The sequence below is a fragment of the Ambystoma mexicanum genome, chromosome 6p (assembly GCF_040938575.1).
Source record: "Ambystoma mexicanum isolate Mex_15411 chromosome 6p, UKY_AmexF1_1, whole genome shotgun sequence".
Taxonomy (NCBI): Eukaryota; Metazoa; Chordata; class Amphibia; order Caudata; family Ambystomatidae; genus Ambystoma; species Ambystoma mexicanum.
In genome coordinates, this window is record NC_090935.1 from 821,937,056 (window position 1) to 821,963,493 (window position 26,438).

At 47.3% G+C, this 26,438-nt stretch overlaps 1 protein-coding gene across 4 annotated transcripts in view; it reads left to right on the forward strand.

Moving 5' to 3' along the window:
* PAM (peptidylglycine alpha-amidating monooxygenase) overlaps positions 1-26,438 on the forward strand; it is a 1,287,650-nt gene that overhangs the window by 413,754 nt on the left and 847,458 nt on the right. The window lies entirely within an intron of this gene.

Here is a 26,438-nt window from a genome sequence, read left to right on the forward strand (position 1 = left end):
CTCTTCCTCAATGTACTCATGAAGGCATCCATCTTCTACATAACGATTGCATAAAATAACATAACTGTTCTCTTTTCATACCCCCTGCTTATGCTTCACCTACTATAAATGGCCATACTCCCCTTACTGTTTGTGAACTTACCCAAGGAGATGAAGTGAGCCACTCCCAGGGAGGGAGGGTGGCTGTAAATACTGAGTCCAGGAAGATTAGGACTAGGCGTAAAAAAAATACTCTGGGCATTATCTGTACTTCCCTCTTCCTCTGCCCATTCCTTACTCTGGTAGAATACCCCAAACTAGGCATTGCTTCAATTGCTTCACCTAAGGAGGCCTATTCGATCTCTATCTCCAAAGAGGGTTTTCCCTATTATATAGAGAAAATAATAATGGGTGCTCGTCAGAATGTCTGATCAACACAAAACCGTCCTTTATCCGCAACCTTACCTATGCTGAATCCTGGCCCTATAACTTGCAAATGGAAGAACATAAACTCAACCAAACCAGGTCTGGTCAGTGTGTTCTACTGAAAGTAGGACGTGGTGGCTGGCCCAAATGTGTCTTTGGTTTCCATCAAATCACTTGTAATCATATTAAAGATACTGGCAGCCTTTGCGTGCCTATCACCCACAGTCAGTGCCACAGAATAACTTTATGTAATCAGGCACTACTTGCAGAAACCACTGTTGCAGGCTTTTGCATCAAAACATCTTTAAAATCCAATAAATAACACAAGTCGGAAATACTATTTGACCAGTTAGAAACGATTTGCAATTGGGTTTTGGTGCAATGTCTGATGGTATTTATTTGATGCAATTGGTATTTTTACAGCTGCATCCAGTAGAGCCCGTTTGTAAGTGTTGAACTGGGATTTTAGGCAGAGCCATTACCTAAATGATGTCTGAACTTTATATATCATATGGGAAATGTTCAAAGTTCAGGTTTGCCCAATGTCTCTTTATTTCCTCTCCTCTGTGGGAAGCATTCTCGGCCTTTTTTGGTTGGCTTGCCGTTATTCAGTCCTGAAATACAGTGTCTCTCATCCCACCTTACGGTATGTCGTTCTTCTCCCAGCCTGGGAGCTTTGATGAACCTGTAGTGCTTTTACTCCCTATTTTGCACTTTTCACTGTTTGTAGATCCTATGCCACATTTCTCTTTCCTCTGTGCTATTAAACATGTTTTTTTTAATTAAAGTATAATATTCTTTTACATAATGTTTTATATAAATACATTAAAATGAGTTCAAATTATACAGTAAAAAGGAGAACAGGATGTAAGATCATCTAATTTAACTTTCTAATTCAAGAAATACCATATAATTAAGTAGTTAATTGGGTGCCAGCATATTGATTATGGTAGTTCAAAATGGTAAACTTTCAAAAATCAAGACATGATGATCACCTTTCATCACATTCTGTCACATGAATTCCCCATTAAAATTCCCAAAGGGGCAAGATTGTATGACGACTGTGTGCCTGTTGTGGTAAGTCAGACACAGGAGATGGGCAAGAGGACATGGTTCAACAATTGTATTTATTAAAGAAATTAAAGAAAACCTCCTCTAACCCTATTTCTCTGAATGAGTCCCCATTCTAGAAAACAATAAACAGGTGCTTGTCAGACATTTCGTAAATAAATACTGTTCCCCCATCCAAATCTAGTCTAACCTACTAGCTGCCTTGCCACTATCAAAAGAAACAAAAGTGAATCTAAATTTAGGTGTGGCTGGTTTTCTAACCCCCAAACAAAGAGTTCTCCCGGTTATTTCCAGATCCTGCTCAAGTGTCAAAGTTCCGAAACAAAAGTGTCTCTCAGCTTTCCCTTTTGGTTACAACAAGGTCCTCGTCAGATAGTCCAAACAGTCTTTATTTTATCCTATCTCCTGGGAAATATCGTTTGCACCTGAATTGGTCGGTCCTCATTACAGAAACAAAGTCCACTCTCTGTCCTTTCTGAATGGTTTACCTTCTTGGCCTCGTGTAGGCTACAGGCCTGGATGGCCGTGGCTGCTTTATCCTTTTGCCCACCCACCTCGTGGGGTAACCGGTATCTCAGCCCTGGGCGGACTCCAGCCATGCTGAGGTAGTCGCTTTTTCGGGAATTCACTCCGGGTTTTGGATTTCTTGCCTGATGCAACTTGGAAGCTGCAGGCCTGAACACTTTGTTTCTTTGGCCGTTGGTAGTCCCTAACTAATTTCTCTCTTCAAGGGGTTTGGCAATAGTTCAGGGCTGGTCCTGTCTTTCCCACTCTCAGGCGGACCAGGGGCTGGATGCAGTGTTGGCATTGCGACTTTGTTACATATGCCCACCATTTTTTACATATACCCACCATTTTCCTCTGGCTCGCCCTAGCTTGTCTTACCCTAGAGGATTGCCACTGTATTTGATTTTGATATAGGGGCGTATCTTTCCATGATCCAGTAGTTTCACTAAATGCCTGTTTTATCTGCAAGGGAGTTTTTCGCTGATAGCCTTGGTTTGTTTTTAGGCAGGGTCTTCTCCTCTACCAAGGCTTCTTCTGGCACGCATAACTAAACCACTAGTTGAAATGTTGGAAGTCTGTTCACAAGCGCAGGTCTTCTGCTAATTGCATGATTGTTCTAGCCTCCACATCCTTTGATTTCTTTTCCTTCTCCACTAACTCCTTGGCCGTGTGGTAATATTCCCTACAACTATGAATAAAGATGGATGTTAGTGTGGTTTTCCCCAGCCTATTTTCCAAAGTTAGGATTTCTGGTAAAACAGCATTCTCTTGGCTTCCCAAGTGGATACCCCATGCCTTCAAATGCCACCAGTCTTGATAAATATTGCAAGGTTTCAACTGCAATGGTATTTACAAAATATCCTACTTTATGATCGTGTTCTGCGTCTTTATATTTACTGGAATCAGAAAGAGGTATTCTTCTTCGGATCCATTTTTTTTCTTGTGGGTTTTCCTGGGGTCTGATTTCATTTTTGTCAGGTCTGTGGGTTTCATTTTTCTGACATCTATGGTGGTCTTGTTGTATGGGTGGTATGCCCTCATATAGCTCCCCCTCATCTCAGGGTGCTTTTCCTCTGATGTAGAGGTGGACAGAGAATAGGAAAGGACATCTAGGAGGTGATGTGGAGCAAACTACCCTGCTTGTTGAAGGATTTTCATCAGATCTTCTGGACTTGGATCCTGTACATACTCTGTATCCTCATTGGCAGACCATCTCTCCACATGTTCTTCAGAATCATCCTGTTTGGTCTGCATCATTAGAACACGGAATTCATTGGGGAGGTGTTTGTCATAAACGGCTGTTCTCGGTCCATCGGCTTCGGCTTCAGACTGTGTTCTGCACAGCACCCCTCCCATGGCCACTAGAGCTTTATCCCCAGAATTGGTCATTATCAACCTCCCCTGAAAGGTCTTGTGTGCTGGTGGGGTGATGTTCTCTGGGTTATGGGGTTCTTCCTGCTTATTTTATTTTAGAAGTTACATCAGCTCCTGTGCTGCCTCATCCAAGTGCAGGGATCTTCTGGCATTCTTTTCCAACACCTGGACACTGTTGACCTAGCTCACTGGGTAGATAACTCCCTGTATTTGTGGTTGATCTTCCTAACCTTTAGGATTTCTGAGGATCACTTCTCTGGCAAGTTGCTCAGAATCTTCCTTTTCCTTTGCTATCAGCTGGACATGGTGGCCCCATTGGCTCTCTTCTGGCTTGGCGAACCGCTGAAGAGCAGTGTTTTCTCCTCTCATTTCTTCTCTTCTTTGTTCTTCCTTCCACTTTTGGGAGGGCTTTGCATACCAAACTGTGTCTTAGTGGAATTGGGCGCCGATATATCCCTTCTTAATCTTCTGTTGGGTGGAGATAAAAGTTGCAGCGCAAACTGCTAGGTTGCTTGGATATTTTGTAGATACAAGTGCAGTTGACAGCTTGCAACATTTTTCAAGAGTGTTGGCATTTGAAGGCATGGGTTATCCACAGCAGTTGGGGGTCAGCTCTACATTCAGGTGATTTTGTATGAAAACCTTCCTCTCCCTAGTATCCATTATTCAGAAGCACTGCTGTAACAGTTCCTCCAGGGCGAGTGTGGTAGCTCAAATGTAGGATCCGGACAAATACATGCCTTTGGAAAATAATAAAGACAAATGCATAACTTTGCCTATCCTAAGGGTTTCCATCCCGAACACAACTAAAGTAGGGTGCTTCTCATCAAGTAGGCATTGTGACACACAACAGTGGTCTCTTTTCATTTACTTGGAGATTTTGATTGAATCCTTAGTTCCTTAGTTGAGACACAGTTAGAGCTGTGGTGAGATAGGTTTCCCCTTTATTTTGAGTAAATAAAGTCTGATGCCAGCAATCATGCCACATGTGTGATAGTCTCCTCCTTCTGCACCCTTACACTTGTTTGCAATGAAGCTGCATCACCGGGTCGGCTTCTGACTTTTTTCGGTCTTTGGTCAGGATGGCTCTTTGATATGCACACTCGACTTCGTTGGACACCCCTCTGTGGCTGTTCATGGTATCGGCGGGTAGAGGCTATGAGTTTCTTGGTCCTCTTTTGCCACCACACAATTTTCTTTCCTTTGCTTTGGTTTTCTCCATCTACAAACAGACCTTCCTTTGTCTTGCTTTAGCTTAAGCGCTTTTGGATTGGTGCTTCTCCTTAACCCTTTGTGGATGTCCCTCCTGGGACTAACAACTGTGGGACCGACTTACTCTAGATGGTTTCCCATTTCGTGCATTGCAGGCACTTCTCTCACACCGCCTGTAGTCAGGTGAAGCAGCATTCTCCCAGAGCACCCGTTTGACATCACCAGCTAGTTTGTAATTCCCGGGTCTCGTTCTGACATTCTCTTGTTCCTCACATATTTAATATGGAATGCTGGGGCTTCCCCAGCTTATCAGGATAGTTCTTCCTTTGTGATGGAGTCAAACTCTCCATAGCTCCTGTACGTTTCTTTGTCTCAGTGCTTGGCAGACCGGCATTCTTTATCACTCTTTTGTTCTTACTCTTCACAGTTCCAGGCAGATACTTTGCTTCTGTTATTACATTACAATAACATATATAAGAGGAATCTGGTTGTCTGTCTACTGATAGGGTTGGACTGGATGTTAAAGGATAATGATAAGGGAGTTCCTCATCGGAAAGGGAGTCTTTATTCCTAAGAGAGAAGTCTCTCCCTGTGAGGTCCCACTTAGCGCCACCCCTAGGGGGAATATCGCATAGCGGGCTCACCTTCCTACTAGCCTCACAAGGAAAGGCTCCGCCCTAGGAAGAAGTGACGCAATCCCTCAATTTGTCACATGAGCTATGGGTTGGGATGTTGCCCTGAGGAGTCGGGAGGTAAAAAACGAATCCGGTTATTCTCGGTTTTTCTCCTAACACAGTAGTCTCAAGGCCTATCCAGGTTTTTTCCCTAGGGAACTGTCAGCAACATTTGCTACCGGAGGTTATTGTGGACGTCTTGACGCATGAAGATACAGCCATTCACTCCCGAATGCCACAGTGCCACCAGTCTGATAGGCAACTGGTAGTGGGTGGCACCCAGCAGGAATGTGTAGTTGGGCAGAGGAAAAGTCCATAGGGAAAACACTTCCGTTATGATAGTAAACTGCGTGGTCTTCACGCAGGGTGATACAGCCCTTTTGAGACCAGATGAAGACAATCGGTGGAGGATTCCAGGACTTGCAAGGAAGAAGGGCGAACACAAAGGAAACAGGAATCATAGAAGTCGGGCCAACGAAGGGAGAAAAGATCATAAATAGGGACAATATAGAGAAAACGGGAGGAATGTCAACCATTACCTGCAGTGTTGCGAAGCATCTTCCATGCAGCCGCCAAGAGCAAAAGTAGCATTGGGGGTCCATGTTCAATGCTGCGCCGGGATTGGAAGAGTGGGCATCTTGAATGTGGCTATGGAATTACCTTGTTGCGTGGCGCCGGCCATCTTGGGTGAGGCAACACGTGTAGTCCAGATGCTGCTGTTTCCACAGACTCGAAAGCACTTCCATTGCTGCAACAGGGAACTAGGTAATTGTGTCCTGTACCCCATGACAAGAACCTCACTTAAGTTTTCTGTGGGAAGCATAATAAAGGTGGGTGGACCTAACCTGATCTCTGGCCTTATTGGAAGAAAACATTTTTTGGGGACATGGGCTGAACTTTGGATCTGATTCTGTGATCCCCGGATGACACAATATGTCAAAAGGCTGAGGGATCACTCAACTACTAACAATGGAATAAAGTTAAAGTGTATTATTAATCAAAAGTAAAACAGAAGATTATTGCATGGAAATGGTTTCTGGATGGCTGTAGCATAAAGGTTCTGGGGAAACCTAGTCCTTAAAAGCAGTATTATTTACGAAGGACAGCAAATAAAAAGGCATACCAAATGTTTCAGACAGGTAGGTCTCCTGCTTAGTGATTTGTAGAGCTCAGACCTTATCCTTTCTTCATTGGACCACAGGGCTGCTCCACCTCGCTGGGGATTTTAGGGTCTCCTCCTTTTGCCAAGTGTCCCAAAATGTCCTTCCCTTATTGAGGATCTCATTCTTACAATTAGTCACTCCCCTCTTCTATGGCAAGGGCCTCTGCCCCTCTATTACACATCCCCTCCCCTGGGAATCAGTCTCATTCTCTCTCCTCTCTCTCTCTCTCTCTCTCTCTCTCTCTCTCTCTCTCTCTCTCTCTCTCTCTCTCTCTCTCTCTCTTCACTGTAGCACCTCAATCTTCTGGGTTTACAGAGCTCTTCTCCCCCTCACTGGACCACCTCCCCCTCTGCAGTTCAAAGGGCTCCCCTCTTACACATCCCCTCTTCTGGGGATCAAAATCACTCTCTCTTACTACTGCTCACCCTGCCCCTTCTCTACGGCCAGGGGTCTGTTTTCTTCTGGTCTCCAGGTGCTCTTCTCCCCTTCACTGGAGCACATCACTCTTCTGGGCTCAAGGGGCTGTCTTCCCTGTTGCTCTCCAGCTTTCTCAACTAACACTTCTCCTTAGTTCCCAGCACAAACCCTCTGTCTGTGGATCGTAGCCTCAGTATTAATGCCCCCACTGTCCTCCTATTGACTCAGTTAAACATTCAAATGTATTGATTATTGTTGCTTCCTATTGCAAGCCAGCGGAGGGAAGTCTTTAAAAGGCTTGCCACCATTGTGGATTTATTGAAGTGTCTTTCCTGTGCAGGCTTGACGGCCTGCCACCCTTGCACAGAAGTTCCTTTTGAGGGTTTCAGGTGTTGAAAGTCCATCATAAGGGACAGGAAAACCTCTATTAATTTCCCAACTGTGCAAAATCGTTTCTTCTTTTTGTGGATGGGGAAGAATGTATGTCTCTCCTTAACTGCTGTATGGGAGGGTGAAACCCATTCTCTGTCACACACACTGCTACCTGAAGGTGGGGTTGGGAGTCACACTTGTTGACCAAAAGGTTCTCTGGATGTACTTCTCCCTTAGCATATCCTTTTCTGAATTCTGAAAGATATTCCAGAATCCACTCTGGGTTTTGGATTTTTAAACCTGATGCATCTTGGGAGATGCAGTCCCAAATATCCATTTTCTTTCTGACCTAGTAGTTCCTAATTGCTTTCCCAGGGTGGTTCAGGGCTGGCCCTGTCAGTCCTACTCTCAGGCCGATTGGGGGCAGGACGCAATGTTGCCACTGCAACTTTATCACACTCTTAAGCCCAAAAGTTCATATTTACAACTGATACCAGTAAAACCTGTTTATAAGCTTTCAATTGGAATTCCAAACAGAGACTTTGCCTAAATCATGAGAGTCGTCTGCGTATCTATGTATCTATCGTATGGGAAGTGTTGAACTTGTGGCACTTCTACTGCTTAAGTGCACCCACTTCTGTGTGTGGTATATCCCACTGGCACATTACTGTTTCATCTGAGCTGTCTATCAGTATCCTAGCATTGAGAGGAGGTAATCCTAACACCGTTCTACGGTTGTGCATTTCACATTGTATTCGTATCCGACAACCGCCTTGTGAGGTGAGCATTGTCAAATTCAAACACCCCCAAGCATAAGCTTGTCTTCATGTTTATTCCGATTCCTAAATACTGAATAGAGATGTATGGATCAGGTTTTCTGTTTTCACTGTATTCACTGTGCTGGTCCAACCCACCCCCAAACCACGAGTTCTTCCTTTTAATCTTATGTCGTTGGTGTGTGCACACAGTTGTGGGACATTCCGCTGCATGTCAAGTCCTAAAAGAAAGTAGGGGAGGACTCATTAACATACCAATTAAATGTGGCATCACCAGAAATTAGCATATCAAGGTGCCCTCTGAAAGAAGTGTGGGGACTCTATCCACCCGCGTGTACCCTTGACTTGAGCCCTGGGTAACCCTGCAACGTTAGCCCAGGAAGGAAGCAGAGATCTCGCGAGTGAGAGACATTACAGCATTGGAATGTTGGCAGTTACATTGCAAGCCATACAATGACAGAGGGCGATACAAGCTGCTGCTAAGCCCTTTGTACAAGCAGACCAATGCTTTTCCTTGGTCTCTCCTAGTTTTAAACAGAACAACGTAACCTAATTGGGTGGAGTGTTCTAATAGCAAAAGTGACACCCTCCTTCGGTTATTACTGGGGCCAATATCCCTTTGCCCTCGTTAAACACCACTTAGCTTGGGCCTTTAATTTGGGCCGAGGCCATTAATTCCTCGTAATACACTGGGAATTCAGCATTACTGCTTAATAATACGTGCTAGAGAATTTTAAGGATGAAGATTATGAGAATCACAAGTGTGCTTTAGAAATACTACCAGTATCGAAGGATAAGTGCCAGTGTGAAATATCTGTATACATATTTTTTGCAACTTTATAAAGATAATTAATAGGCCCAGCATTTGTTAGACTATTTGGGTGTCTAACCACCAAAATGTAATGTTAACAATTGCGGCTTGTGGATAATACTTCAAATACTCTTGAGGATCGTTCATTATGTGGCCATGGCAACGCTGAAAAACATGCATGGTTTAAATATTTGTATCATCGACCTGGTCTCCAAAACATTCTACACAGATGGCATGACATCATAGGCTGCATATTTCTGTTTCTGCGATCACATCATCTGAAAGGTCACAGGACTTAAAATAGCTTAACTGATAGATCTTTTGCTTTGATCTTTGTAGACATTAAAAACGAACCGTTTCAGTGAATGGTTGACGGTCTACACTGGTCCCAAGTCATTATTGTATACTTCACAGCTCAGCACAATATAGTTCATGATCCCTGAAGTTGTTCAGACTTTGGGTTTTATCTTCAGAAGAAACTCTTCTCCCTTCTTAGCAGATTTCAACCATCTGAGGACATGAAATTCCTGTTTTTGTAAATGTATTTCAGGTGCACACTGAACATGTGTGTTTGTTCTTTAATGTCCTCATCTCTTTAAATGCCACCTGCTATGTCTACCTTGCAGGTATCGCCATCATCTGCCCCCATGGATGGCTACTTCTTACCAGTCCTCAAAGCATAGCTTGCTCGGGTTCTGTGTCGTCTCATTCACATTATGTAAGCAGTACCTTCCGAGGTGGGGGTAATGTTCGGTCTTGGTAATGACCCGGGGACAAAGTTACAGGCCAGAGCTAAGCAAGGGCCGCAACACAGGCCACTGCACCATTACAAGTCAATAAAGCCGCCCTCCGAATGGGGTTATATCGATTGCCACCCTGGCATGTTGTTCAGGGTTTCATTTTTGAAATGGCGAAGTGTCAGTTTCACATGTTAAAATAAATATAATAGAAAATGGCTTCCATGGAAAATGGAGATGGGAAAATCTCAGCAGTTAAGGAGCTGGTCCGGCATCTCAGAATGCTTATCCCCTGTTCTTCGCAGGGAAGGGAACTATATGCACCTAATTGCTCAAAAGCTGAATCTGTGTTTGTAGGTGGCACAGACGGCAGTAGAGTTGATGGATTGCTTGATCGATCAATTAATCACCTTTATTAGGCTCACCTATAGCCCTGCTGGTCTCTGGGTGCTTCTTATGGCCACAGAACATGGGTGGTGCCCCAACCCCATTGCAAGAAGTGAAAGGCATTAATGTCCTTATTGATTCTAACCGGCCAAAGTGACCAGAGACCAATGCAAAGAAACAAATGTTGACTAGTTATTACTAATTCTGTTATCCCATCTTTGGGTGCAACCCACCAGAAATGTCATCGTCATTTATATTGACTATTGTAACATTGCATTCATGGACTTACTCAAAAAAAGGACTTCCTGAACTGCATAGAATACAAAACATGGCAGCCAGGCAGTACCTTAAACTGAAAACAGAAACTTATAACGCATCATCTGGTAGCATGTCTCCACTGTCTCCTGTTTGAACAGATGGTAAAAACCAAGAGACTGCCTCATGCACAATGACTGCTGAATAATAATAGATCAAAAGAGCCAAGGATATTTGAAATAATCTGTCTCCACCACAATCCCCAAAGGTTTCCCGGGTTAACTGAAACAAATTTAAAAACACATCATTTTCCTCTGACTAAACTTCCACAATATCTCTGACCCAGGCTGTTACAGCCAGAAAAGTAAACCAAGAAACCTTAAGTATCCTCTTTCTCTGCTTCTAGTACCCATGGGAGGGCATAGGCGCTAATTCTCCTAGATGGGTGGGTATGGAACAAAAAAAACAGCACAGTGCTAAACAGTTAAGAGAGAAAAAAAGAGAAAAAAAGTTACGGTCCAAACAAAGAGTGATAAAAAAAAAAACCGAGTCAGCCAGTATTAATGAACAGCCTGCAAAGCACTAAAGGGAAAACCAAATGAATCCTCACCAAGCCCAGCACGCCTACTACATTCAAGCCATTGACAAATCATCCAATGACACAACTGAGCTCTGCAAAACATCAGTCTCCCATCAAACCAAAATGCATTTCTCATCTCTCAAATTGTATTGAATTTCGTATGCAAAATCTGCAACATTCATATCACGATAACATATCTAGTCACACTTGCCCACTTATCACTCCAGTTCATGCTCCATGTTAGTCCTTTATGAACCTCAAACATTTCAAACATGCTGGCTCCCATTCTGACCCCATCCTTGCAACTACTTCAGTTCTGCTTGCACCCTTCAACATGACCAGTCTTTGCCACCTCATCACTAAATACATCCAGACGGTCAACCTCCCCCACCACCTCAAACATGCGGTCATCGCCCCATTTCTGAGGAATCCCTACTTGGTCCTAAGGCACTTTGAAAGTTCCACCCAATTTCGAACCACACAGTGTGATACATCCTGTGGAGTCATCACTGATTACCTGGCAGGGATCTCCTCCAATGTGGCAAGGCAATGGCTGCCGCTACCTGATCCTGACCCTGGGGGTGGTACTATGAGGGAGGTTCAAACGGGAGGAGACGGCTGTCTTGGGGAGGTAGTGATCCCGATTAGGAGAGACGCAATATCTTCCCTTCCTAGAGAAGAAGACCTCATCATTCCTAAATTCTTGATGGCTTGTCACCATACAAATCCCACCCCTTGTAAAATACAGAAACCCCTTCCTTCAAATCACCTTTCATACCTCACACACACATAAGACACACCTAACATCTCCTGTTTATACTGTTTTTCTAAATAAACATTTTGAACAACATAATTTTAGAAATCCTAAACATTCTATGGACTTCAACTCCCATAAAGCCCCAAGTGCTGAGAAGAGGAAGAAGGAGTTGGTGCAGATTGAATGAAAGAAACACCAAGTTGAATATGCAGATGTTATTATCCCTAGCATGACCCCAAGTGAAACACAGACACATCAGGCACAGGCCTGGACGTTACGGGTTGCTGGCTTGCGCAGGCGGCAGTGTTCAAATACTGGCAGCAGTCTCCACCAAGATAGCCCCCAGAGAGGGATGCCACACCGGAAACCAAGATGGCCACCGGCAATCCATGTCACATAAGTATCCTTGATGCTCTAGTGGTGCTGGGTGCAGCCCAGGGCTATGTAACCACGCGCTCTGACACAGCTCAGCGCAAAGAAGGACACTTACCCACAAGGCATCACGTGGTTGCAGCTGGACTGGAAGAGTACAAAATAGGGGTGCACAGAGCTGTATAATCTCTCAGAGAGAGCTTATTCGTTTTTCATATAACAATATTTGATCTCTTGAGTGGTGTCTTTATGTTCTATAGTGGCAACTTCAGGTGCAGACGGGCTATAGTCACAAGGCCACTTGGGACAAAATACAAAGCAGAACCAGCACCGTGTATCACTACGCGGTAAGCCCAAATGCACCCCTAGGGGAACAAGAGTCCCAAATCTGATTCACTAAACACAATTGGTGACCTCACTCACGTGAGGGACACCCAATTATCCAATCGTAAATTACTTTTCTCCAGCATGGGGTCTGGCATGGATTCACATGCTCATGAATATTCCCCGTCGTCAGGCTGGGATTCCTTGGTAAAGAAAAAACCAGTATCAGTTTCGTTTCTGATCTGTCTTTCGTAGTAATAACCAATCACTGGTCTCTGCGTCATACTGACCACAGCCAATGACTGCCCTCTACCTAAGCACCGCCTCTGGCAGCCATCTTCAGATTTTTACCGCACGTTCATGTGTTGGGATCCTCGTGCTATTGCTCTCGAGCGTTAGTGCTATTTCTTTCACGTTTTTCTCAAAAACTTAGTTTTTTCGGTCAAAAGAGCCTCAAGCTCCACCGACTCTCCATCCGATCAACGGGGACCCGTGTCGGATTCGTCTGCGCCCCTCAAGGGTGAAGATCTCGTCGAGCTACGCTTTTGGAGGACTCCAGAAGTTTCTCAGGCCCGGTCATGGCCCAGGAGAAGGGAAGCTCGACGCCCGGAAAGCTGTTCAGGGTCTGCCCTGGATGCCAGCTGCAGAACGTCTTCAAGGAGGACGAACACTCTTTTTGCCTTTACTGCCTGCATGAGGACAAGACGCACGTGGAGAAGGACTGTGCGTTTTGCGGCAACATGTCGGAGCGGACCATGAAGGACCGCCATCAACGTCTCGCCAACTGGCTGGAAGGGAAGAGCCCGTCCGGTGAGAAGAAGAGGAAGAAATCCGAGCGGTCTTCTAAGACCTTTGAGGACTCCCCGGCGACGGGGGTCCAACATAAGGCCAAGCACCGCGAGTCCGCTGGCACCGGGAGCGCCGAACGGTCGGGCTCTACGGGCGCCAGGCTGGGCGCACCCTCCCCGGCACCATCAACCACGAGCCAACGCTCTGGGTCGGGTAAGAGGAAGGCCGAGCACCCGGCGAGGCTCCTGGAGAGGGCCCGGTCGAGCTCAAAGGCGGAGGGGGAGCGAGGCACTGTCCCCCCCTCAAGGATAAGGCGGTGAGCTCACCTAAGGTGGTGAAGGCCTTAATCCATCCGGCCAAGCCCTCTATCGAAACTGTCGCGGCGGCCCTGGCTCAGCCTGTGGAGGCTACACCAGTGGTGGCGACCTCGGGGCTCAGAGTCTCCCTGCCACCTCGGAGGGAGTCCTCTTTTGTGCCCATCGATAGGACCCCCGTGAAATCCCCCGTGGGGAAGAAAAAGGGGGGCAGGGCGTCGTCGTAGATTCGGCCTCAACCTCGGAGGAGGAGCTGGTCGAGGTCTTAAGCCACGGCCTCGGCGTGGAAGAAGACCGGCCCGTCGGGATGGATCCCGACGCAGGTGACGACGACATCGTCGAGGGTACCGACGGGGCCCCTGATCGCCCGTCGGATTCCCCTCTGCCAGCGCCGCGAGACAGCTCGGCGGCCATTTTGTTGGCTATACAGTCCTTATGCTCAGAGATAAGGACGAGACTACCGTTGCCGACGGACCCTCTCCCGTCGGGGGACCCAGAACCGGGACCTTCTGGGGTTCCCCCTACCAAGAAAAGAAGGATCCACCCTCCTCCTCCTTTTCAGCCGTCGTGCCCCTTCCAGCCCTCCTCCCCGTCCACCCGAGGGGATGATACGGGGACTGACACGGCAGCGACGGGTACAGACGACGAGGTATACGACGAGGATGTACCGTCGTCGCCTCCCACCAGGGCTTCTCCGCCCGACGAGATTGGATCGTTCCACTCCATGATCACCAGGGCATCCGAGCTTTTCCAACTCTGCCCTGAGGAGAAGAAGAAGGAAGGTTTCCTTTATCAGCGGCGCGAGGCCAAGAGGAAGACGGTCCTCGCAGTGCCTCTATTGGACAACATTTGGGATGAGGGCCTCACCCTCCTCAAGAACCCTTCCACGACGCCAGCTAGAAGAGACCGGTACGAGAAAAAGTACCGGGTCCCGGACACGGCCCCCCTGTGCCTCCGGGCACAGCCTACCCCGGACTCCGTCGTCTCCGCGGCGGCCAGGAAAAAAGCGGGGGGGGTGCGGCCTCCACATCGACTTCCCCACCGGACGGCGAGGGAAAGAAATTGGACGCTATGGGACGCAGAGTCATCTCGTCTGCAGCGACGACGATTAAAGCTGCCAACGCCTTGGCTATCGTGGCCCGATACGACAGGGAGCTCTGGTACAAACTGGCTCCCCTGCTGGACTTCTTGCCGGACGACAAGAGGGCAGAGGCCCTGGAGATCCTGCAGGAAGGTGAGGTGGCTTCGGACCACGCCATTACCGTTGCGACGGACATCGCCGACACTGGGTTCCGCCAGTTGGGCAACGGCGTTTGCCTTAGGTGGCGTGGATGGCTCAAGGCTACGGACTTCCGTCAAGACGTTCAGACCAGAGTCCTGGACATGCCCTTCGATGGGAACAACCTGTTTGGGAAAACAGTGGACGATTCCCTTCAGGCCATTAAAGCGGACACTGATACGGCCCGGGCCCTTGGAGTTCTGCAACAACGACGGACGCCCTTTCGGAGCAGCGGAGGCAAGGGCGCCTCCAAAGGTTCCGGCGGCGGTTTCTCCTCCTACCGTCAAGCGGCCCGCTCGTCATCTCAGGAGGCCTACAGAGGACGAGGCAAGTCTGGCGGACCCCGCCGTCGTCACCAAGGAGGTCAAGGCGGCAAAGCCTCGTCGAAGCAGGATTGAACCGGCCGTGGGGTCGGGCCCCCACCGAAGCACCCCGGTGGGAGGCCGGCTGGCGAGCTTCGTCAGCGTGTGGGAGTCCATCTCCACCGACCGTTGGGTGCTGGACGCCTTGGCCGGGGGCCACGCGCTCGAGTTTCAAAGAAAGTGTCCGCGCGTCCCCCCCGTGGCCAGGAAAGAACTTCACGTCCCTCAACTTCTCCTGGAGGTAAAGGCGATGCTCAGGAAGGGCGCCATCCAACTCGTCCCAAAGAGGCTTCGGGGCTCCGGAGTTTACTCGAGATACTTCCTCGTGAAGAAGACGACGGGGGGATGGCGCCCCATCCTGGACCTGCGACGTCTGAACAAGTTCATCAAGGCGCAAAAGTTACGGATGGTCACCCTCCAGCACGTACTGGGTCAGCTGGAGGAAGGAGACTTCCTGTCGTCGCCGGATTTGGAGGATGCCTACTTCCATATTCCCATCCTAAAGGGGCACCGAAAATTCCTCAGGTTTGTGGTCCAAGGGCGTCATTACCAGTTCAAAGCCCTCCCCTTCGGACTACGGTCGGCACCCAGGGTGTTCACCAAGTGCCTCGCACCGGTGGCGGCGCAGCTGCGCCGCGAAGGGATCCACGTCTACCCCTACCTGGACGACTGGCTCATCCGAGCCAAGACAAGGGAGCTCGCCGTGGTTCACATGGCAAGGACCGTCCAACTTCTCACGGACTTGGGATTTTCCGTGAACTACGCCAAATCCCACCTGGTGCCCGCGCAAGACGCTCTGTTTCTGGGAGCGAGGCTCAACACAGTGTCCCTTCTGGCCTCCCCGTCGGAGGAGAGGACCAGGACCATCCTGGGCAAGGTGCAGCGGATGTTGGTGGCCGACGCGGCCAAGTTGAGGTCCATCAAGTCCCTCCTCGGAATGATGTCTTCCTGCATCTACCTCATTCCCATGTGCAGGCTCCGGATGCGCCCGTTGCAAGAGTTCCTGGACGCGCGCTGGATCCAAACGACGGGCAGCTTCGAGGAAAGGATCACACTCGACGAGAGTTTCCGACGAGCGATCCGGTGGTGGGGCACCCGCGCGCATCTGACGGCGGGCATGGACTTCCAGACCCCAGCCCACCAGGAGACAGTGACCACGGATGCCTCCCTGGAAGGGTGGGGAGCGCACACCGAAAATCTGCACGCAAGAGGCCTTTGGCTCCCGACGGAGAAATCCCTACATATCAACGTCCTGGAGCTCCGTGCAGTGTTTTGGGCCCTCAGGTCCTTCCTTCCGTCCCTCAAGGGCAAGGTGGTGAGGATCTTCACCGACAACACCACCACCATGTTTTACATCAGGAAACAGGGCGGAACCAGGTCCCCAGCACTGTCCAAGGAGGCGCAGGACCTGTGGCATTGGGCAGTCGCCCAAGGGATGTTTCTGGTGCCGTTTCATCTGGCAGGGATAAAAAACACCATCGCCGACTCACTCAGCAGGGAGCTGCGCTCGTGCCACGAGTGGGAACTACGGCAGGATCTAGTGGATCGCCTCTTCCGACGGTGGGGCACACCCCAGATCGACCTGTTCGCGACGGCGACGAACTCCAAGTGCCGGAGGTTCGCCAGCAGGTTTCCCCAGGCGAGGAGCATGGGCGATGCTTTCTCGTTCCTCTGGGATGGCCTGTTCCTCTACGCGTTCCCTCCTTTGCCACTGCTAATCCGGCTCGTCAACCAGCTCAAGAGGTCACGGTGCAGGATGATCCTCGTCGCACCTGCGTGGCCGAGGCAGATATGGTTCCCGGACCTTCTGGACTTGTCAGCGTCCCCGCCAATCAAGCTGCCGGTGGACACGGATCTGCTCTCCAGGGAAGGAGGCGCCATCCTCCACCACAACCCGAAATCGCTGAACTTGCAGGCCTGGCTCCTGCAGCGCTAGAGTTTGGAGGATACGAAATACCGGCCGACTGCAGAGAGGTTCTTGCAAAGGCCAGGGCGTCCTCGACTCTTAAATGCTATGGACACAAATGGAAGAGGTTCTCTGTCTGGTGCCACGAACAGAAGATTAACCCTCTACGGATTACGGCTCCCCAAGTACTGCCGTACCTGCTGACGCTGGCCAAAGCTGGACTGGCACACGCGTCCATCAAGATTCATCTTGCTGCGATCTCCCGATACACCAGAACCACGGGGCGGACGTCCTTGTGGTCTCATCGTCTGGTGAAAGAGTTCATGAAGGGACTGTTCAGATCGTTCCCGCCGGTGAAGGCTCCGGCCCCGGCGTGGGAGCTCAACGTGGTGCTGACCAAGCTCATGGGACCTCCGTTCGAGCCTCTGCACTCGGCCCCGTTGAAGTTTCTGTCGTGGAAAACAGCGTTTCTTGTGGCTATCACCTCCGCACGACGGGTGGGAGAGATCCAGGCCCTTTCCTGCAAGGCCCCGTACTTGACTTTTCACGACACGAGGGTAGTGCTCAGGACGCACCCCTCCTTCATGCCCAAGGTACCGTCGGACTTCCATCTCAACGAACCCTTGGTGTTGCCTGTATTCTTCCCGTCGCCTTCGTCGCCGGCTGAGAGGACTTTGCACTCGCTGGATGTGGCTAGACCGCTGAAGTTCTACGTGTACCGCACGAAGTGTTTTCGGAAGACGTCAAAACTCTTTGTGAACTTTGGACCTGTCAATCAGGGGAAGGCTCTCTCGAAGGCTTCCATTTCCAGATGGCTCTCCGGCTGTATCATGTACTGTCATCGGTTGGCAAACCGACCGCTGCCTGGCCGTCCGAGAGCCCATTCCACCAGAGCGATCGCAGCTACCACGGCGTTCCTTTCTGGTGTGCCCCTGCTGGACATATGCAGGGCTGCTACGTGGAGGTCGACGCACACCTTCACGAAGTTTTACTGCGTCGATCGGGATTCCAGGGAGGAGTCCAGGGTCGGCCAAGCAGTGCTGCGCAACCTGTTCGCCTGAGGTGAGCCTGGTGAGGAGGTAAGATGCTTAATGTTGAGTTTGATGAAATGCTTAATGTTGAGCCTTTGCCACCTCCCGTGGTTGTGCATGTGTGTACTGCTATGTATTCTTTATTCATGAGCATGTGAATCCATGCCAGACCCCATGCTGGAGAAGGAACAAGTTACTTACCTGTAACTGTTGTTCTCCAGCATGGGTCTGGCATGGATTCACATGCAAACCCTCCCGCCTACCCCTCTGCGGCTCTTCACTTGGTCATACTGCCACTTCACGTGCTTCCAAATCTGAAGATGGCTGCCAGAGGCGGTGCTTAGGTAGAGGGCAGTCATTGGCTGTGGTCAGTATGACGCAGAGACCAGTGATTGGTTATTACTACGAAAGACAGATCAGAAACGAAACTGATACTGGTTTTTTCTTTACCGAGGATTCCCAGCCTGACGACGGGGAATATTCATGAGCATGTGAATCCATGCCAGACCCATGCTGGAGAACAACAGTTACAGGTAAGTAACTTGTTCCTTCTCAAACAGTGATAATTCAAATAGCAAAAAGCTGAGAGCAAATATCTTCACAGACTTAAATTCTTATTTCTTAGAAAAAAATACACACTGGTATTTATTGTTATTCGAACAAGCTTTCCAGTGTCATTAACCCAACATATGTTCCGTCACATTGTTCGTGTTCAAGTGTACAAAGTAATGTCGAAACATCATATTGTTCATATTCAAATCTGTAGAGTAATATCCCAACTGACTTAGTTGGGTTTAAAAGTACAGTGAAATTCACAAGTTTCTAGGGCGTGTCAACAGACTTTAGTCTTTACAAAACTTCACACCGCAGTCTGTTGAAATAACTCATATAACCACAATAGCTCATTGTTGATGTTCCTACAACCAATGCGTTTCGGATCACTGATCCATCTTCAGTGTTTGAGCTTCTGTGTTCCTAGTCAAAAAACTCTCCTTTCAAGAGGCTCTGCGGGGTAATGAAAATGAACATTTCAAGATAGGGGCCAATCTAATTCTATTTACATTGTTAGAGTGGTCATGAAAAAGTACTGACCTCTATGATGCTGTAAGGAGGACCAATATTGGACCTATTTGGAAAGGTGAATATCATACATATCAGACACCAAGAATAGCGATCAATTTCTAAATATAAAATACGGTCAAGAGTGACTCACCCAGCCTTCAGGGCGTATTTCCTTAAAAGCTGGGTAGCCGTGAATTGCAGTCGAGTGCCACTCTGAAACTAGCAAGAGAGGCTGAGTTCAGTATTAGAATAATCATGCTTTATTTTAATAGAGAGCTTGTGTAGGCAGACATCTTGGCAGAATCGAAAGATACAGGGAATTAGTACAGTGAGTACACAGGAAGATACTGTAGATTCCGCCTACTGCCCTCCCTAATGCAGTGAGTTAATGTGGCCATCGCATCAAAGTAGCCAAAGTAAAACCCTATTGCCAAAGGTCTAAAAGATTGTGACCATAAAACGTATCCCGGGGGGCGCATTATAGTTAAGGAGTATTATCTCAACAAACATAGTTGTGTAAGCCCCAAAAGTCTGAGATGTTAACCCTACCGCAGGCAATAATCCCCCAATGTTACTCCGTGTCACGTGCATTATTCAATGTTCCCCTTCAGTGATTAAATGTCAAGTAATCACCCGATCCATAGCTGAATTCAATTACGCGCTGTAAAACAGCGCGTCCAGCTAACCTAGTCTCCGGAGCGCACGCACGAACTCACCGCAGCAAAACGCACGGCTCGACTGTGTATTGTTTAAAACTTTGCCATGGCTACCACATGCATGCGCGCAGGCAGCCATGGCGACGTGCCTCCATCTTGGTGTGGGCCCGCAGTGCAGCATTGTTACTTTGACAACAGCTATCAGATCTAGATCAGACCGATTGCGATACGGCCGGTAAGAGTGTGTACAAGGAGTGCCGCCTGGTGCGCACGCCCTGTCAATACCGCCGGGGCTGGCAGAGGAAAATAGAGAAAGTCAAAGAAATAGACACACAGTGTCTATAGATGCTCAGGTAATGCTTAGAGGGCAGCACCGCGTGCCTGTGGCACACACCCACTCTCCGAACGGATACGTGGCTTGCTCCCCTGGCACTCACACCCCTCCCATAGAAGGTTGTCAATGTCTGTGCCCACTCGGGGCCAATACTAGAAGAGTTTGCCTAAACCAGGGGAATAGTTAGGACATATACAGAGGGGAGTGTTAGGCAGAAACCTGTGCAGTTCCCTCTAGGACCACTGCAAAAGATTTAAGACTACAGGTGTTTGGCAGTAAACCCACTTGGTAGCAGTCTGTAACACACAGATTCACTTGGTAGCTGTGGCTGAGCAGTCAGACTTCCCTCACGAAGAGTTAGGCAGTATACAGAGTATTCACAATCGGTCAGATGAACACAGTAGAGCAAGTAAACACTGACCAGAGCTTGGCGTAAAAGAGATATAATTATTTATTTAAAACCACATCTAGAAAAACACACGGGCACTAATAGTAAGCAATTCAAAAACACGGTCACTAAAAGATATACACTCCCTTAAAAGAATATTAGACAATTCTTTAGTAATGCCCCACTTATTTTCAGACAGCGGTGAGCGCTTAACGTAGATGGCACTCTAATAATTCGTTTTAAAAGGGAGAGAAAAGCAGAGTATAAATTGAAACAGATCCCAACACTTTTACAAGAACACAACAAGAGGGGAAGGCAAAGTAAAAACGTGAAGTTAGAGTTCAGTAGGCCGGATCCACTTTAAGGGGATCAGAACGAAATGTGTCCAATGTCACAAGGTTGCAGTGCACAAAAGTCTTGAAAAGGTTCAAAAAGAGTTGGACCAAAGAAAGGGACCAGTTAGAAGGTCAAGGCGGCCAGCCCAGTCCAGAAGGTTAAGGGATTATTATTACCTTGTAGCAATCTTTAGAAAGTGAGGCCTGGCGGACACGGTACCTTAAAGTGGTGCGAATACTCCAGCGGGGGCAGTTGTTCCTGGCAGCGAATGCAAGTCAGTGTTTCATCCGGGGGAAGAGAGGATCTCGTCGGGGAGGAAGACAGGAGTCCGTTGCACTGCCAGGGAAGAAACCAGCCGCGGAGTTCTCAGGTAAAAGGAGCGGACCTTTTATTCGCGGTCCAGTGGTAAGTGGCTATCCGGTTGCCGGGGTGCTTGGCACGGGCAATTCGACCACAAGACGTCCTGAGATGTGAAGAAAAGAAGGTAAACTGGTTGTGCCCACCAGTCAGAGGAAGAAGCCTCTCCAGCCGGGAGATCTTCTCTGTCGTCGGGAAGTGGTGAGTCGGTTCCGCAGGGATCCACCGGTGGTGTCGTCGTAGTAGGTCGGCTCAGCTTCTCCCTCGTCGGATTCTCAGGTCCTGTGGCGACTTCTGAAGTTCCAGTCCCCAAAGCCCTGCTTTTATGCAGCACACCCCCATTCACTCAGCCTAACTGTCAATCAAACATGCTAAGTGGTGAGCCGGCCGGCTCACCACTTGGGCCAATCACACAAGAGTGCGACTTGAGTTACCAAGGTAACTCAGTCGAGGGTGCCTAAACCCCCTCCCACACCTTTTGGTACCCAGACAGAGTGGCACCACTTTTGGAGGCTTCTGTGGAGAAGCCCGCCAAAAGTGGAACAAAAGGCTCGACTTGGGTTGGAGTCACAGAAGAGAACACAAACGCCATTTTAGAATCGAGTCCTGGCAAAAAATACCAACCGGCGAATTAATATTAAATAAATAAACCGGCGGTATGTTCGAGGCTATGAGAATTAAATAATTAAAGTTGCTAGCCTCGAACAATGGGAAAATCCCATAGGGATATATTCGCGGTCGAATATAAAAAGTAGTATCCACTGCCACCAGCCAAAACTCGATCAGGGGGGACGGAGACGTGCCCCCTCGACTAACAGACCCCGGGGCAATCAAATTGCCTCGACCAGTACGTCCACAATATGATGGTTTGTACCGGTTTTTGTTAATAATTTGGGACTAGTTAAGCCAATGGTGACTTTACATGCCCTGGGAGACAGTAGTCGGTCCCAGGGTATGAAGTCTATGGTGGGGTGTCACTATGACACCCCTGTGACACTGCACGGAGGGTGCTGTGTAACACACATAGTAAAAACACATGAGACCCTATGGAGTAAAGGACCCCATAGCCCATAACACACATTAACAGTCAAAGGAACACCATAAATCATGTCCAAGAGTGGGAGAAAAAGAGTCTCACTCTTGGCAGGAGAAGAAAACAAACTCCAGAAATCCAGCAAAGCTACTGGGGGACTCACTAGGTTAGGAAATTCAGCCTAAAGAGAGAATTCTCCCTAACAGGGAGCATACGTGGGGGGCACAACCATGGTCCAAAGGAATCCGTGGTGTGCCCCCACGACATGCCCCCCTCAATTGGATAAAAGTAGCCATTCTCCACAAGGAACCCCATCAGCGTTTAGAGAGACAGCCTTGTCAGATTAAGGGGGGGGGTCTAGTGTCCCCATTGTTCACTCCATATTACCACACAGGGCATCCTCAACAACAAATAATAAGTTTTATAAATGAACCAGTCAAATATCCACCCCATCCTACAATAGATATAACAATACTATCAACATTCAGATATTATTGCAACAGTGACATGGGTTGTAACACAGCGGTAAACGCAAAGTGAAAATCTAGGGCATGCCTACAGATGTAGCCAATCAATATCCCCAACATTATCAGCATTCAAATATTGTTACAACCGTGACATAGGTTATATCACAACGGAAAGCAGAATGTGAAAACATGAAGCATGCCTTGAAATGCAGTAAGTCAATGTCTACAGTACATTGCATGATATATCTTGCTCTTTACAATTACAGGTCAGGCAGGTAAACAGAATCAGGGTTACACAAACCACATCAGGTCAAACTCTGTATTCATACCTCTAGGGCTTAATAAATCCAGAAGCTCAATCCATAGAATTTCGCATTGTAATAATTTATGTTGTAAATCACCTCCCCTGCTGTTACCTGCTCGAGAATAACACATTTCAGTTGCGCAATAGTATGTCGCACTTCGACAAAGTGCATGGCTACATAGGATTTCTGACCTTTGGTACGAATGCTGGACTTGTGTTCCGTCCACCTTGTTTTCACTTTCCTAGTGATCATCCCTACATAGTAAAGCCCACAGGGGCATTTCAGAGCGTAGATCACATTTTGTGCATCGCATGTACAGGAATGCTTCAACATGACCGGTTTGTCTGAATGGGGGTGAGGTATGTTGTTGCTTATCATGATGTTCCTGCAGTGTTGGCAGTTATGGCATGGTATCGTGCCCTTGAATTGAGTTAATGAAGGAGGTAATGGCACTTCAGCTTTGACCAGAATCTTGCGCAGAGACCGGCTGTTTCTGTATGCAAACGTGGGGAGTTTTTGAAATAATTTTTGCAATTGTGGATCCATTCTCAACATCGGCCAGTTCTTTTGTATTGCCCTCATGACCTTCATGCTTTGCATCAAGTAGGTTGTGACATAAACTAGCGATTCTTTGGGTTTATTTCATTTTGGCACAAGTAATGTTTCCTGATAAATATCTCTCACTTTCCCAGCCACTTCTGCAATCAGAGTAGGACTGTACCCTCTTGAGGTGAACTTGGTTTGCAGTAAAGAAGACTGACGCTCATATTCCGAACTGTCCAAAATGTTCTTCTGTAGCGCAGAAACAGGCTAAGCGGGACACTATCAATAATTCTTTGTGGGTGCAAGCTGGTGGCCAGCAGCAGACTATTCCGATCTTTCTGTTTAGTATAGACTCTTGCCTCCAGTGAATGTTCACCCGCACATATCTCCACATCCAGAAAGTGAATCATTGCATCATTCGTCTCAGTGGTAATCTTGATGCAGGGATGCATCTCATTCATCATCGAATAGAAGTCCTGCAGTTCCTCTTGAGGGTCCACCCATATCCCAAAGATATCGTCAATATTACATTACGTTTATTGACAGATGTCTCATCCACCTTGGTGATGATAGAACATGTTCATACTCCAAGTAGCACATATAGGCATTTGCATAGCACAGTGCCATGGCGGCTCCCATACTCGTACCTGATGTCTGCAGAAAGAAGCAATCCTGGAATTTGAAAAAATAGTTCATGAGAACTCATTTTAACAAGGTAAGGACAAACGGCTTGTCCCCATGGCACTTTTCTGTTCTTAATAGTAGCCATTTAATTGCCTCTCTACCGGCTTCATGCACGATGTTCGAATAGAGTGATGTCACGTCCATAGTGAACAGCAAATCTCTCCCTTTCACAAACTGCACATTATTCAATTTCTGTAGAAAGTGCATTGTGTCTCTGATGTAAATTGTGGTCTCCTGAATCAAGGGTTGCAGAATCTTATCAAGGTACTGAGCCAGCGGTTCAAGGAGACTGCCTGTAGCCGCAATAATAGGGAGTCCTGGTGGTTTAATCACCCTCTTGTGTATCTTCGGTAGTATGTACATCACTGGTATAATTGGATGTTTGTTCTCTAGGAATAGACTTTTTTTTCAGAGATAACTTTTTTTCCCTCCGCCTCATCGAGTACTTCCTTGATGGGGGCTCGTACTTTCTCCATCGGGTTAAAGGACAGTTCTCTGTAAGTTTCTCCATCATTCAACTGATGTTCGATTTCCTCCAAATAATCTTGTTTGTTCATGAGGACAAGTGCTCCTCCATTGTCAGCTGGTTTGAATATGATATCCTTATTGTCCAAGAGGTTCTTACGTGTCAGGCGTTTCTTGCTGGTAAAGTTCCCTTGTGCCTTGGTCTTGAATTGTATTTTCTTAAAGTCCTGCAATACCGTTTTTTCGCAAGTAGTCAGGACATGATTCTGCACTTGTGGATTGAATATGCTCTTAGGATTCAATTCAAGAAATCTATGGTGTTCTTTAGCTATGCTCTCTTCGTCCAGAGAATCAAAAAGGACCTTTAGCTTAAGCTTCCTTATAAGTCTGAAGAAATCGATTTTCTCTCAGAGTAAGTAAAGTACTGTTGTTCTTTGGACCAAAGGATAGACCTTTCTTCAAGACTGGTAATTCCATTTTCGATAGATGGTATGAGGAGATGTTAACTACTAAGTTTTCTTAATCGCCTTCTTCCTCTGTGAGTTTTTTCTTCTTTCCTCTTGGGATTGGTTTTTGTCTAAAAAAAAAAAAAAATCAGTCTTGCTTGCCGCTTGATCAATATTTTCAGGTCTAGGTGGTACCTCTGTGCTCTGACCAGGAGCGGCTTCCAGTTCGGTGCTAGATGCATCTGAAGATGTATTGTCTGCTGACGTCGGTACTGGATTGGGAGTTAGACCCAAATAGAGTTTACTCTGACAGTGACCGTAATACTCTTGCCAGCTGTAAACAATATCTAACTTCTAATCTTGCGTATCGCGTCTGAGTTTCCTGATTTTTTTTTTTCACTTCCAGTTCTTGTTTATAACTGGCTAGTTTCCGATTCGTATCCTCCAGAATCTGTTTTATCTGGTCCACAGTGTATCCTTTACTTAGTGAAGTTCCAATCCCTTCGATGTCCTCATTCAGAGTCATCACATTATGGGCTAGCTCTTCAATCATTAAAAGTATTAAGTCCAGAGAACATTTGCTAAAAATGTGATGCCACCTCTTGACAAAAGCGGGATTCTCCTTGGAGAGTGTAGGTTCAAGGGTTGCTCGTAAGCCTCTTGGTATTCTTTTCGTTGTATAATATTCAGTGAGGGTTGAAGCATGGAGTTTAAGATTAATCTCCCGACGTATCTTCCATTCCAGTTGTCTAATCAGTGTTTCTGGCTTGTCAGATGATATTAGTTCAGCTCCTGTTGTTTTAATCAGCCCCCGTATTCGTTGTGCTTCCTCCTCACTGAAAGCAAGTGTCTCTGCTCTATTGTTGGTAGTCTGGTCTGTTTTAGAAAAGGACATATTAAGATTTGTAATATTGTTCTCAAAATGAGTCTTTATCTGAAAAGTTAAAGTCTATAGTGTCAACAGGGTCCGTGAGTGTGTGCTACCCCTCAAGTGTGGCCAACATAAGTGAACAAAAAGAGTACAAAATAGGGGTGCACAGACCTGTATAATCTCTCAAAGAGAACTTATTCTTTTTTCATACAACAATATTGTTAATATTGTTATATCTATTGTAGGTTGGGGTGGATATTTTACTGGTTCATTTATAAAACTTATGATTTGTTGTTACCTGTGGGGTAATATGGAATGATCATTGGGGACACTAGCCCCCAATGCCTTGGAAGCAAGACGACATGAAGCAACACAGGTTCGATCCCCTGGTCCGCGCTTAGAAACCTCTGGGTGTTTAAGCGCGTTATAAATACGCAACTATGACAAAAAAAAACAATTACGCAACTCAAAAACAAACAATTCCCGTAACAGCTCCTCGATACCCGTGGGCTGTGTGAGCGCTTTAAAAATTCAAAATAAAAAATCTGACAAGGCTGTCTCTCTAAACGCTGATGGGATTCCTTGTGGAGAATGGCTACTTTTATCCAGTTGAGGG